Genomic DNA, 13,323 nt, shown 5'->3' on the forward strand with positions numbered 1-13,323 from the left:
TGACTCTCTTCAGTATTACTAACCATACAGACTACTTGGGTCATTTACAGAAGGACCATATCAAAGTAGCCTGCTTTCCAGATCAAGCATGAAAAATGCTTATGCATACGGTGCCCTCCCCCTGTAACCTTCATTCTTCAGAGAACCCTTCTTATATCAGCTATAAATATTTATCTACTGAGAATAAGCACCTCTTTTCTAACTGATATATATATCTTTTAAAAAAATGTCCTGTCTTCTGTATCTAGCTTTTTTTCTTGGAGTTGGTTTGTTTGTGTGCATATCCTGGTTCTCTCCTGCATATGCTTGAAATAATTTCCAACCCTTGGCAGAAATGCAGAGTGTTTGTAGCCTGGAACTTGGTGACACCGTGTTTGGGTGATCCCATTGCTCCCTCAACTGCTCAGCAGTTAAAAAGTGCTTCTGTGGAATACTGTTTGCAACATCCAGCTTGTTATGACTAAAGCTGAAATCTGTCTATTCTTCCAATAAACTCTTGCTTCCACCTATCTTTTTGTAGCAAGGAAAGCCTTAACCTCGCTGTATGTGTGCTTTGAAGGAGTTTGTGTTGTGTAAATACTTGCACCTCAACTCTAGTGAAATATATGGAAAACCTTCCTTTTTCATGTGTCTATCTTTGCTGCCTCTGCACTCGTTATAACCACTGGTAATATATTCAGCAGGATTATTCCTGTCATTGTATCTTAACATTTGAAGAATCTTTTACTCCAACCAAGGATTGAAACTTTTCCGATTCTTGAGATGCAGGAGACTGATTTATGGGGAACTGATAGAAAGCACACTTGTCATCTGGAAAAGCAGCTTGTCACATGCTCATACATTTTTTTTTTTTGTGCCATTCAACTGCACTTGCAGTTGATTGATAATTCTGTTTAATATAGGAATAGGATTTATAAGTTAGAATATGCTTTTAAAATTTTTTATATATGTATCTACCATTCACCACTTCATTTTGCAAATTGTTTTTCTTTCCCTTATCCCATTGCATGTGTCAGTTGCCTAGCCTTGTGGACACACCTGAATTGGTTTTTCTCTTCTGTGAAAACTGCTTCTAGGCATTTTGGAGGGAAATCAGTATCGTGATTGAAAAAAGAAACAGAAAAACCTTACTTTGGGACATACCCTGCCTTAGGTAGTTAAGCCCTTTTTACGTCAGTTCATTAGTGTGTTCTTAAACATATTTCAAATACGAGACATTACCTCTAGCAGTTGAGCTTTAACATATTTAATTCCTTGTTTAAGCTTTATGAAACTTTTGCATTCTTGACAGTGTAAGAGAATCCTTTATCCTCCATATGTACTGCTGTCTGATAAGCAACCTTTCTAGTGTAAGGAAATACCTTAATTTTACAAATGCCCAAGGGTCTGTCCTTATCACTATGTGAAATATAGCACAGGAAGTTTCATTATCTGTTCATTATCCAACATTTGCATTTCTTCCCAATAAAGCTGCTATTTAAAGTGCTGTTTGGTCTTTTCACTGTCTGCTGGTAGCATATTTGTGTTAAATGGCATTCTACTATCCTTAGGGAACATCAGGTAGGTCTTGGGAATAGAGGTGTCTTTTCCTTTATCAAACTACATACCATTGCTTTAATTGGGTTGTTTTTAAAAGAAGTACTTCATTTTCTGTAAAGCTGAGAACTGATGATCCTATTCATGGAAAAGGGTTCCAGATCTTAACACATGTAAAGTTCTAACTAAATGAAATGGTCTGCTTCATAAAAGAAATGAAGCTTCAGTAACTAACTCCTTGCAACATGTCAGCTACTTTAGACTCAAGTGTGTTCTCTATATTCACCTGGGAACTACTATTTGTATTGTTTTATTCTGCTAAAGGTGCCTGCATTTAGGTCATCTTCAATTTCAGAGAGACTGTGGAGGATTATTGAATTGTATCCTGTATAGCAGATACTTCTTATTGTATATGTTTCTTATTTGAAGTAGAAAAGATTGTCCCCTTTTCTTTAATCTCTTTTAAACACAGTTTGTCAAAATGCCTGTGACTACAGTATAGTATTGGTATTTTTTCACTGTGTTACTGTTTTTAGAGAACTTTGGCCGAGTCCTCTTAAAGCCTGCTTGTGTGCCAAATGAGTAGAAGCCAAAATTTGGTAATCTTTTTATGAGTCAGTCCACGCATACTTTCTTTCTTTCTTTATATTATATAAAAATAATTCTGTAAATCAGAACAGTTTTGTCTGATCAAGCTTTTTCTAATTCTCTGACATTTCCTATGTAGTCTCTAATATTTCCTAAGGGTCAGGATCATCTACAGATGGAATACTGGCTTCTTCAAATTAGTAAGCATGTTGTCATGGGTTGACTTTGGCTGGCTGCCAGATACCCACCCAGCTGCTCACTCCCCTCCTCAACAGGATGGGGAAGAAGATGGGGTGAAAAAGTTCGTGGGTTGGGTTAAAGATAGGGAGATTACATAACAATTACCATCATGGACAAAACAGACTTGACTTGGGGAAAAATAATTTATTTTTCACCAGTTAAAACAGGCTTGGATAGTGAGAAACAAAGACAAATTGAAACAACACCTTTCCCCCTCCTTTATCCCAGGCTCAACTTCACTCCTTCATTCCCAACTCCTCTGTCTCCCTCATGCCCCAAGCAGCACAGGTGGGTGGGAAATGGGGGCTGTGGTCAGTCCATAACAGCTCCTCTCTGCCACTTCTTCCTTTGCATGTTTTTTCCCCTGCTCCAGCGTGGGTCCTCTCCACAGGCTGCAGTCCTTCAGGACAAACCTGTTCTGGCCTGGGGTCCTCCATGGGCTGCAGTGTGGATATCTGCTCCACTGTGGTCTTTCCATGAGCTGTAGGGCAATGCCTGCTTCGACATGGTCTCTCCAGGGGCTGCAGGGGATCTCTGCTGGGGCACCCGGAGCACCTTCTCCTCTCACGTGGGTGCTAGCAGGGCTGTTTCTCACATTTTTCCCCTCACTCCTGGGCAGTGTTTTGCCCATCCTTACACAAGCTTTCTCTGAGGCACCACCATCTTGGCTGAGGGGCTCAGCAGTGCCCTGCAGTGGGTCCACTGGAGCCTCAGAGAGGCTGCCCCTGCAGCCCCCTGCTGCCAGCACCTGAGCACCTGCACTTCACATAACTGTTTATACTCATCCTTGTAAAAAAAAGGATTTAACCTTACTGTTTGATGCAAAGTGACATGGCACTTTGTGTAGATACCCACACATATGAAGCTTGTGCTACATATATATTATTTTTATAGCTATATACTTTTTACTACATATAAAATATGTGTGTTGCTTGTGATGAACTCAGAAGGGTCAGATAAGCAGGATCAATGCAGTACTTGGATCACTGCATTGTACGCAAATATATTCAGTCACCTTACAGCGCTGGGGTCAGGACTGTACCTGTATGTTAGTGCTACAGAACAGAGAATTTCCTGGCATGTGCTGCATCAGTAGCTTTATAGGTCAAGCAGATGTTTTTAGCTCAACATTAATAATAATTATGTCTTGAGAATTTTGTTAAGTGCTTGCTTAGTCAGTATAACCCTCAACAACTGGAACTATAACTTTTTGTGGAGTGTTTGTGTGACCCCTTTCTCTGAGAAGCTCTGTTGTGGAAGAAGAAAGTAAGGAAAGCATCCTTATTTTTGAGATTTGTTTTAATGCCTGTTTCATTCTTGCCCCAAAGAATGAGCTTCTCTTACAGCATGCTGCTTGGTGGTGTTTGAAATGAATTTTTTTTCCTTTTTGAAAAGAAAACCAGTGAGTGAGTCTTTGCCATTCACTTTCATTGTTTTGGGGTCTTTTGGTGAAGTGCAGGGAGGTTAGCCATCTCATAGGGATGCTACTCATGTTCAGGGCAGGTTCAAGGAATGCTCATAAATCTTATGAGGTCTTCTTCAGAGAGTTTTGCCCTGAGATCAAAGTTCTTGAATTGAGATTCTCAAGGAAATCAGTATAACTAATTAGAAGAAAAAATAAGAGGAGTAAACTGCAGGGAATGACTGCTGTCAACCTGTGTCTGAACAACAGGGTTAAGTGTGACCAGAAGGAAGGTGAGTAACAAGAATACTTGTCTAAATGACACAATATGTGTCTGTTCTTGTATCTGAAAGTGCTCCTAATGTCATGCAGAAGAGTTAGGAAGACAGAGCTTTGAAGAAATTTGGAGCTGAAGATATGTGGGTGGGAGTTGTTGGCTACTTCAGTCAATAGTGATGTGGTCTGACACAGCTACTCAGATGCTGATAAGGCTTGGTTAAATGACTGTTTTGAAAATCTACTTGACAAATCTGTTACAGCAAACTGCTTTTGCTGTACCACTGCATTTATGTAACTGATGATCCTGTTTCCTCTAAGAGTTCAGAAGAGCAGATGCTTATGGAGGGCAAACTGACCTACACTGTAGTAGTTCAAAAGACAGAGCCATCTGCGCCTTCTCTTATTATCACCAACTTTATCCTATCTCTGCCCTACTAGACCTTTTTATCTTATGGTTTTGCCTAGGAGAAGGGGAAAGGGAGTGGACACACTGATCCTTAACTCTCTTGACTTACACTTGTGCTGATTCTGGGTTTTTTCTTCCTTCTTATCCTTCCCCCAGCATAACTATTACTTTGGGGCAGAGGTGGAGAATATAAAGTGAAAGAACTCAGAACATGTGATTTTTTTTTTTTTCTTTTTTTCATTGTCCCTGTTTCAAATGACCAGCTATCAAGTTCAGACAAGAATGGGGATTTGCACAGCATAGCTACATGGGATTAGGTTAGGTCTACAAGTAATGAAATCTTGGCATAAAAGACCGTTGTTGCTGTCCAAGAAAGACTTGATGGCTCTGACCTATTCCTTTGGCCGTTGTCGTTCCTCTAAGAACATCAAGCTGGGTTATGAGTCCTTTTATTTCGATCTGTCTCATGTTAGAGACAGTTATGCTGGCCTAGTCAGAAAGGGGGAGCACAGATCTAAACTGTGTCCATAATTTCTTTGCTTTTCAGTCCTGTGACTGAAAAGTAGCTCACGGATTCACCATCTCCACCTCCCATCACTTCTGAGCTCATGCAGGGGTACGAATCCTTGCTGTTAGGGTGGCTTTAGCTGCAGTGGAGGTAGAGTAGCAATGATAGATTAAAATGCTGCATTGAGAAGGCAGGAATGCTGGAATAATGCTGGACCAATATGCTGAAACATGGGAGAGTTTATGCAGAGCTGTGTAGTGGGAATCTGTAGGAAAGTGGGGAAGGAAATTTATCAGCTACCCTCTGGTATATTTACATGACCTTCTTGACTTGCAGGTGATATAGGAGGTGGCCCAGAGGGGGGAGGAAGTAGTTGTACTGTGACAGTTGATGTAGGAATAAGGAAAAGGTTAATCTGCAAAAACCAAACATTCTGTGGTTGAGTTATTTCTTGCTGAGGCAGTAAAGGAAGAAACAAAGTTATTTGTTATGTGGACTGGAGAGATTAGAAATCTCATAAGGCAAAAATGCCTAGAGAAATAGAAGTGATCCAGTGCTACACTGGGCTTTCAAAACAACTGTGCTCTACTCTCTGAAAAGCTAGAGTTAAAAAGGTAAGGTTGGCTAAGTTAAAGGTGTGATGTGACTGTCAGCCTCTTAGAATAATTCACAAGTATACAAATAACATAAAACTAGCATTTAGGTGTTACAGAGGGCTCAGACTTAGTTTTCCTTTGCCTAAGGCTGGACTCCAGGCTTTGGCCACTTTTCTCTTTTGTTCCGAGTGTATCTTCTAAGTGCCATTGCTTAGTGATCCTTGAGCCATGGAGATAGCTAGATTAACAGTTCTGAAATAAAGCACGACTGTCTTCATTTTGTGTAATGTAAATAGCAGAACCAATCTGCTTTATCTGATTCTATTAGCATTCAGTATAACTATAAACTATTACTTACTGGCAGTTGAGATCACTGCTCAAGTTCACATTTGTGGAACAAAATAGACTTTGAGGGTCTAAGAGAACACAATACTTTAGTAGTGATATCCTGCATTTCCTTGCCCTCCTTACTGAATCATTCTTGAAGTTAACGCCAGACTACTGGTAAGGCTATCTTGTAGGTGTGGCATGTATTCCTAACTCTGTAATTCTCCTGTTTCAGATTTTTAGTTTTAGAAATTGTTTTGAAGGGGGAGAAGTCAGAGCTTGCCAACTGCAATTGTGCTAAAGAAGCTTTTTAACAAAAAAACCCCCAAAACAAACAAAAAAGAAAACAGCTTATTACTACACCTCTGTACGTGTTACATTTTAAGGAATACAAAAATGAAAGTTGTGAGTGCTAAAAAACTACTAAAAGTTCATCCTAAAAAATAAGGAAAGAATCATATTTTACAAGGTCTGGTGGTTCAGAGTGAAATCAACAAATATTAAAATGAAAATAAACCAAGGTATTTATTTCTTAATAAGGGTTTTAGAAACAGTTGAGTGATGCAGTGGTTTTTCCATCCTGTGAAATCTTTTAAAATGAAAGCCAGTCATCTCTTTAAAAAGATACTGTAATTCAGTCACAGTTCACTCAGTACTGGGAATTACTGGGTGAAATTCTGTCAAGATTAAAAACAGCCCATGTATGTATGAGATTAGAAACAGCCATTCAAATTGTGCTAGCTAGACTATACAACAAAATGATCTCCTCGCTGCAGCCTTTGCTTGCTTTGTTCCTAGTGTTAATTCCATTTGATTAAACCAGGAACTCCTTAAGGGAAAGACTTTTGCTTTGGTTATATAGCTTGTACTATCCTGAAATACTTTAACTATAGTGCTTGGGAGCTTTTGAGTACTGCTGGCAATATGTAGTCATCAGCAACATTTCTTATGTGGATGAAGGTGCGGAATGTAATGATGCTGGAAGATCTCTGGTTCTGCAACTTCTCATTGCCAACCTTATTGTTTAGTTTCTCTGCTGCTTGTAATACCCATGTGCAAAATACGTTCTCGTGCTTCATGATCAGACTGAATTAGATTTCTGTTCCAAGTTACACTATTAACTTTTACCATGAATTAGAATGCTTTCCTGCCATAGTTTCCCCAGCTTTGAAATAGGGATTGTCATTCTCATTTGCTTCAGAGGGGATGATATTTATGCCGATAACCAGTTATCTGATAGTCTTCTCAGGTACTGGAAGAAGAAAAGGACTAAATTTTTTAAGAATTAATCTCTGAACTCTCTCTGAAGAAATAATATTTTAAAGTTGTTAAAAAAAAATTCTGAGCACCTTGCTCAGGTTAAATTAATAATTATTAACATTAATATTTATATTATATTATATTATATTATAATATTAACATTAATTAATGTTAGTTAAGGAAATTAGAAATACCTTCACCCAGAAGTGTGTGTGGTAATATAGCCTGGAAAACTCAGTACTGTTTTAATGAAAAACAAATTGTGGAAAGCAGCAAGCCAGCTGTTAATCTGGATGGCAAAAGAGTCTGTTGTCTGGATCTTAAATTTGACTGAGAATTTTGAGCGGTATAGCTCTGATTTCACCAAGAATGTTCTCCATAACCATCCTCTTGAACTTTGACCCTGAGGTCTTGAAGTAATAAAATGTGTTTTGGACAGTGTGTCCCTTATGTAGTATTTCAGCAAGAACAGACAAAAACCTGGTAGTTTCTGTGGAAGTAGTTGTGGAGATCTTTCCTGCAGAAACACTTAAAGCTTAAGTGACTGAACAAGATAAAGTGACAGTGCCATGGCAAGAAAATAAACAATGTCCTTAACTGCATGTACACAGAGATTCTGTTTTTGTTGTTAGTCTGGGGCTCCCACCACAGTCGTTGGTAAATGTCTCAATTTATCCTGTTTTTAGAAAGGAAGAAGTTCTTTATTTGTTAGACTCTTGAGCTGTCTTCTGACTTAGAATGGAGAAAAGAGAATAGTGCCTTGCTACTACATCTGTTGCCTGCTTGGTGGGTTTATAGTGATTTTTCTTCCTTTGTGGTCAGGTTATCCATTTCCCATAGCAGAAGATAGATACCATGAATACAGAAGTGATCTTCTTAGCAGTCTGATCATTGCCACAGGTATTGATGATGGTGACAGGTATTTGTGATGGTGACTAGCTTTGTTAATCTCATTTGGGTGCTTGGCAAAAAATACAAGAAACAGTAGGACTTAACATTTGTGAAGGTTTTTACAGTTAGAAGTCATTCCTGTAAAGAGCAGAAATGCTGAAAAGTTTGACTGAAACTGGTAACTGTATTAATATCTGTTCTCCGAAGAGCAAGAATCAAACTGTTTGTTTTTCAACATCTATCTAAAATAACCAGGCTTTGCTGAAACTGTCGGAGTCCTTTTATTAATATTAGTCAAAAGGCTTTCCCATGTAACATGGGAAAACAACAAAATCTGCTGTTAGTCTGTGATACTCTCACATGACATCCTGCTTGGGAGTATTTTGTCATAATTTGGAATTCTTGAGAAGGATGTGGGGTTTTTATCTGGTTGGTTTTGTTTGGGTTTTGGGTGGGGTTTTTTTGTTTTTGTTTTTGTTTGTTTTTTTTTTTTTTTCCTGTAGGAGGAGGAAGGTGACTGATAAGTTGCCTCAGGAATTACTTCTTGAATTGTATGCTCAAATTGTCTTGTGAATGATTGTTTAGGAATAGAAATGATGTGCTACATTTTAAGGAATACAAAAATAGCATCTTTTCCATGTCAGACTTGTCCATACAAAGACACATAGCACTGAAATAGCTAAATTGCTCTTAATTTATACCTCCTATGGCTTTATTGCAGTTTTCTGTGTAAACATGTCCTTAGAAGAACACCAATAACTTTAAATAGAAACAATAGAACCACATTGTAATATACAGTGGAAGAAGTTTTCATACATGTCTGACTTTCATGCATAAGTGGTGTTAGTGTAGTTGTTTTCAACCTGATCATTTTTTCAAGGTAAAAACTTAGATTAAGACATCAGTACTTAAATTTAGATATGATCTGGGCTTATGTACATATGGAGTTAGTCTCTGTATGTTTCAATTTTACTTTAAGGAGGAGCAGAATTTTAAAAGCTTACTTCTTGTATATAGAATACTGGTTTATAAGAAGAGGGTAAATTATTTGGAATGAGAGACAGGAAATAAAATATTTCTGGGTTTATCTACAATACTATAAGATGTAAGAGAGAGCGCTAACAGCTGAGATGGCTGGGCATTTCCTTGTCTCCCTTGCTCGGAGCTGGATGTAAGCAAATTTTTCTCACAAACTAACCTTTGCATTTTAAATGTATGTTTTAACATTCTCTGTGTATATAAAAGTAGTTGTGTAGGTTATAAAAGCTATAATTGTACAGAATATAAAAGTTATGCCTGTCTGAATGCCTTGGTCCTGATGTTTGTCCTACACTTTACGTCTGTGTGCCAGTATGACATTTCATCATCCCCCATGCTCAGGCATGGGGAAAGCCTCATTGTGCTCTGAAGTCCATGGGAGATCATGAATGGGAGGCTTGTATTTATTCCAGTAGGATTGCCACAGTGGAAGACAATCAGGGTTGAGAACCTACCTACAAGTATTGTCCATCTCCTTACCTCTGAAAAATAGCATTGGTGCTCAGGCTGAAAAACATAGGCTCATCTGGTTTTATCAGCCTCATTATTTCTGAGAGATTACACTCTCCTCTTACCCCACTTGTTGAAGATGTTCACTCCCAGACTTTGTGGGCTTTCCACCTCCCAAGTGACAGAGAGGTAAAACCCCTGAACACAGTAGATGTTGAGTGAAACTGGAACAACGCTCACAACCAGCATCCTTTCTGCCTGCTCATAACAACATAGCGTAATAATCCTGAGCAGAAAAGAATTACAGAGAGCAGATGTGTATAATGGGTCTTCTGTGCATTTGCAAATTATTGATCTACTGGAGCATCATTTGTTCATTACTCTGCTTTTACTGACTCGTTCTGGTGCTGCACAGACCTCTGTGGGTAGAAGGGTGTGCAGTATGGTTGATGTGGGTACCACACTGAATTTCAAAGCTGGTGTGTACGCCTTTTCTGGAGAGCTGGGAAGTACAGAACGTGTGAATGATCATAGTGTTTAGTGGTTTATATTGTGTGTAGATTAGATGTCAGTCTCTCTATTGTTTATAGATTAAGTGATGTATGTTAGAGGGAAGTGTTTAATGTTGGATCTGTTTGTCAAATCTCAGTGTGGTGATGGCTTAAGCTTTTTGTGGACAAGCAAAGGTGAGTAGCTCAATGTTCTTTACTGTTCTTTCTAAAAGCAGTATAAAGTATCAGTTGCATCTTCTGATTCTTGCAGAAAATAAACTATTTGATGGACTTATTTAGCAGTTCGTTACTAGCATAATTTTGCTTATGGTAAGAGTTTTGGGCTGGCTTTCTAAGGAAACAGTGCCTACGATTGACTGACAGTGCAGTTGTGGTTCCTCTTATTGTCTCTCCTTCTTCCTGTTTGAATAATTTCTGAACTCATTGGTCAATGTCAATTGAATTTGTTAGAGTTCAAAAAATTGCTGAGATATCCAAGTTCCTACACATACAAGTATCAGTAGTTAGTCAGAAATTACTGCTTTCCTGAAGGGAATGGCACAGAGCTTAGTTTACCCATTCTGTTTTTCTGTCAGCTTTCTTGTCAGTTGGTTCCTAGATAATTTTTGTTTTGTCCCACGATGCATTCTTTCTTGGGGGTGTCGGGAGGAACAAGGAAGGGCAGAGGAGTTAACGCTGTTGTGGAACTGGTAGAGATTAGGGTACGAGGACTGCAGATCTAGAACAAGTCATTACTATTTCAAAATGATGTTGCAAATTGAAATGTCAGTGCTTGTATTTCTATTACAATAATTTACAAATGTATGATAAATTTATAATATAATGACTATGCCAGATGCTTTTTGGATAAAAAATACCTGGTCTCCATCCCAGAGATCTTCAACCCAAAAAATAGAATCATAGAACAGCCTGGGTCAGAATGGACCTTGAAAGATCGTCTGCTCCAACCTTTCAGGGGAGAGGGAGCTTAGATGAGATTCTCTAGCACCCTGTCCAACCGCATATTGAAAACCTCCAGTGACGGGGACTCTACCACATCCTTGGGAGGTTGTTTCAGTGATTGATTGTTCCCACTGTAAAAAATTTTTTCCTTATATTGAGATGAAACCTCTCATGGTGCAACTTATACCCATTGCCCCTTGTCTTCTCCACGTGGCTCCTTGTGAAGAGAAAGCCTCTGCCCTCTTCGTAGCCACCCTTTAAGTGCTGGACTACCGTGATGAGGTCCCCTCTGAGCCCTCTCCAGGGAGAAAAGACCTAACTCCTACAGTCTTTCCTCACAGGGCTGGTTCTCCAGCTCTTTGATACTTAAACAAAAAAATTACAAAGTCAATATCGGAATGCTGTGAAATTCCTGGTCTCTTTTCACGTTCATTTTCTTATATAAAAAAGATCCTGAGCTGTTGGAATCAACTGTCAACTGTTGCAAAGTTTAATTTCTGCAGTTATGGCCCCTGGTGTCACCTCAGGCATGTAAAATGAAACCTCTGGTTATGGAAGTTGTGTGTCACATGGGCAATAAACAGCAAACTTTAATTTCTTGCTGGAGTATGTTGATCTTTCTCTCCCTCTGTTTGCTTACTATTGTATGTCTGTCTGTAATCTTAATTTTGTTTTTCAGTGTCTCAAGTTTGAACATAGCTTTCTGCTTCTTTTTTTCCATTTTACCTATCACCATTTAATCTGCTTACTGTTGACTCCTTTTTTTTTTTTCTTTTTTTTTTTTTTTTTCCTCTCCAAAAGCTCTTTAGAATGGTTTTATGCTTTCTTTGGCATCCAACACAGGGCTAGTCTTGAGACTTCCCAATCCTGTCTTTATGATGTGTTCAAGGTAAAGGAGGAATAAACTACCAAAACTAACAGTTCCTTTGGAGTACTAGTAATCTGTGGAAGAGTATTTTCCCTGAAGTGGCTAAACACTTTCAATCCTCTTATGCACTCCTCTGTCCCAGTATTTACAATATTTAAGTTTTCTTAGCTTGCAAAAAAAGTCCCAAACCAACAAAACAAATACCCCTACCCCACTCCTCCCCAACCCACCCTCTAGTTATCCTTTTCAAGTCTCTTGTCCTCCTGTTGCTGCCCGAAGTGCTTTTCCTGTTACTCTGCGTACTCTGGGAAATTGAAGTAGGAAGAGAATCTGTGCTCTGCTGATCTTTCTCCTGTCATCTTTTTAACACTCAAGTGTAAGAACTGCCCATGCTGTAAGATTCAGTAGTACATGTGTGGAAGTTCAGAGAACTCTTCTTCATTTTTTCAAGTTCAGAGAACTCTTCTTTTTTTTTTTTTTTTCCCCACCCCCTAGAATTTGCTTGCTGTTTTAAAAAATAGAATCATAATAGACATATTAAAAAATAGAAGCATAAGAGATGTATTACCTGCAACAGAGTACAATAAGAAAACATAAGCAAAGATTTAAGTGCTAATCTAGGAAATGCTTTTGAAAGAGCCATACTACTAAGATAGCTTATTCTGAAAACACTGTGTCAGTATGCATGTGATTTTAAACTTTTGAGATAATGCTTGCTGTGCGTGAAATTAGTATCGGCTGTGCTATCTGGCATTTGGAAGAAGGTTTCTGAGTCATGTACCACACTTGGTTGCTCTGCCAAATTATGAGAAAAAAATTCAGTATTTTTTTCATAGTTCTCTAAATTACAGCTGATGGGGAGACTAGCTTACAAAAGTGCTGTGGGTTTTTCTGCAGTGACATCTGTGGAGTGTATATATAGTAGGTTCCCAAGTTGGAAGCCAGAAGAGTATGTGGGAAGTGTGAAAGAGGGGGATGGGGAGGGGAGCAAACAAGAAATGCAGACAAAAGGAAATTGTTAATGCAAGTTAATGCCTTTTCTTAGTGATATTGATAAATTTCTGCTGCTGTTCAAGCAGTCTAAATTATTCTCCTTCTGATTCTGTTTCCTTCTGCTTTTCTCCTGTTGCCTGGAAAACATGAGTGGAATCTAGTAGGACAAGAGGCTGCTTTTTCATTGTTTTGTGGCTCTGTTGCTAGCTATTGTCCTGTTGGCTCCAAGCAGTTCATGTCAGTCTTTGTGTAGAATAAGAAAAATGTTTTTCCTTTTTTCTTTAAAGATTAAATTTCTAGACTGTGTAGATTGCTTTTATTTGAAAAGCAGGCAGTGCTAACTTAAGAGTATCTCCCACCAACTACCGTATTTTTTCATGCGATGTCACCTTTAGCGCTTTGTTCATTCAGATGTGCTTATTAAATTTGTGGGCTAGTTTGGGGGTAAAGCAGTCTTGAAATCTAGTTTCATTTTTAATGTACTTTG

At 38.6% G+C, this 13,323-nt stretch overlaps 1 protein-coding gene across 3 annotated transcripts in view; it reads left to right on the top strand.

The window, feature by feature from the left end:
- Window positions 1–13,323, top strand: part of ITSN1 (intersectin 1) — a 148,398-nt gene that overhangs the window by 17,606 nt on the left and 117,469 nt on the right. The window lies entirely within an intron of this gene.

This window comes from Strix uralensis, chromosome 2 (assembly GCF_047716275.1).
Source record: "Strix uralensis isolate ZFMK-TIS-50842 chromosome 2, bStrUra1, whole genome shotgun sequence".
Taxonomy (NCBI): domain Eukaryota; kingdom Metazoa; phylum Chordata; class Aves; order Strigiformes; family Strigidae; genus Strix; species Strix uralensis.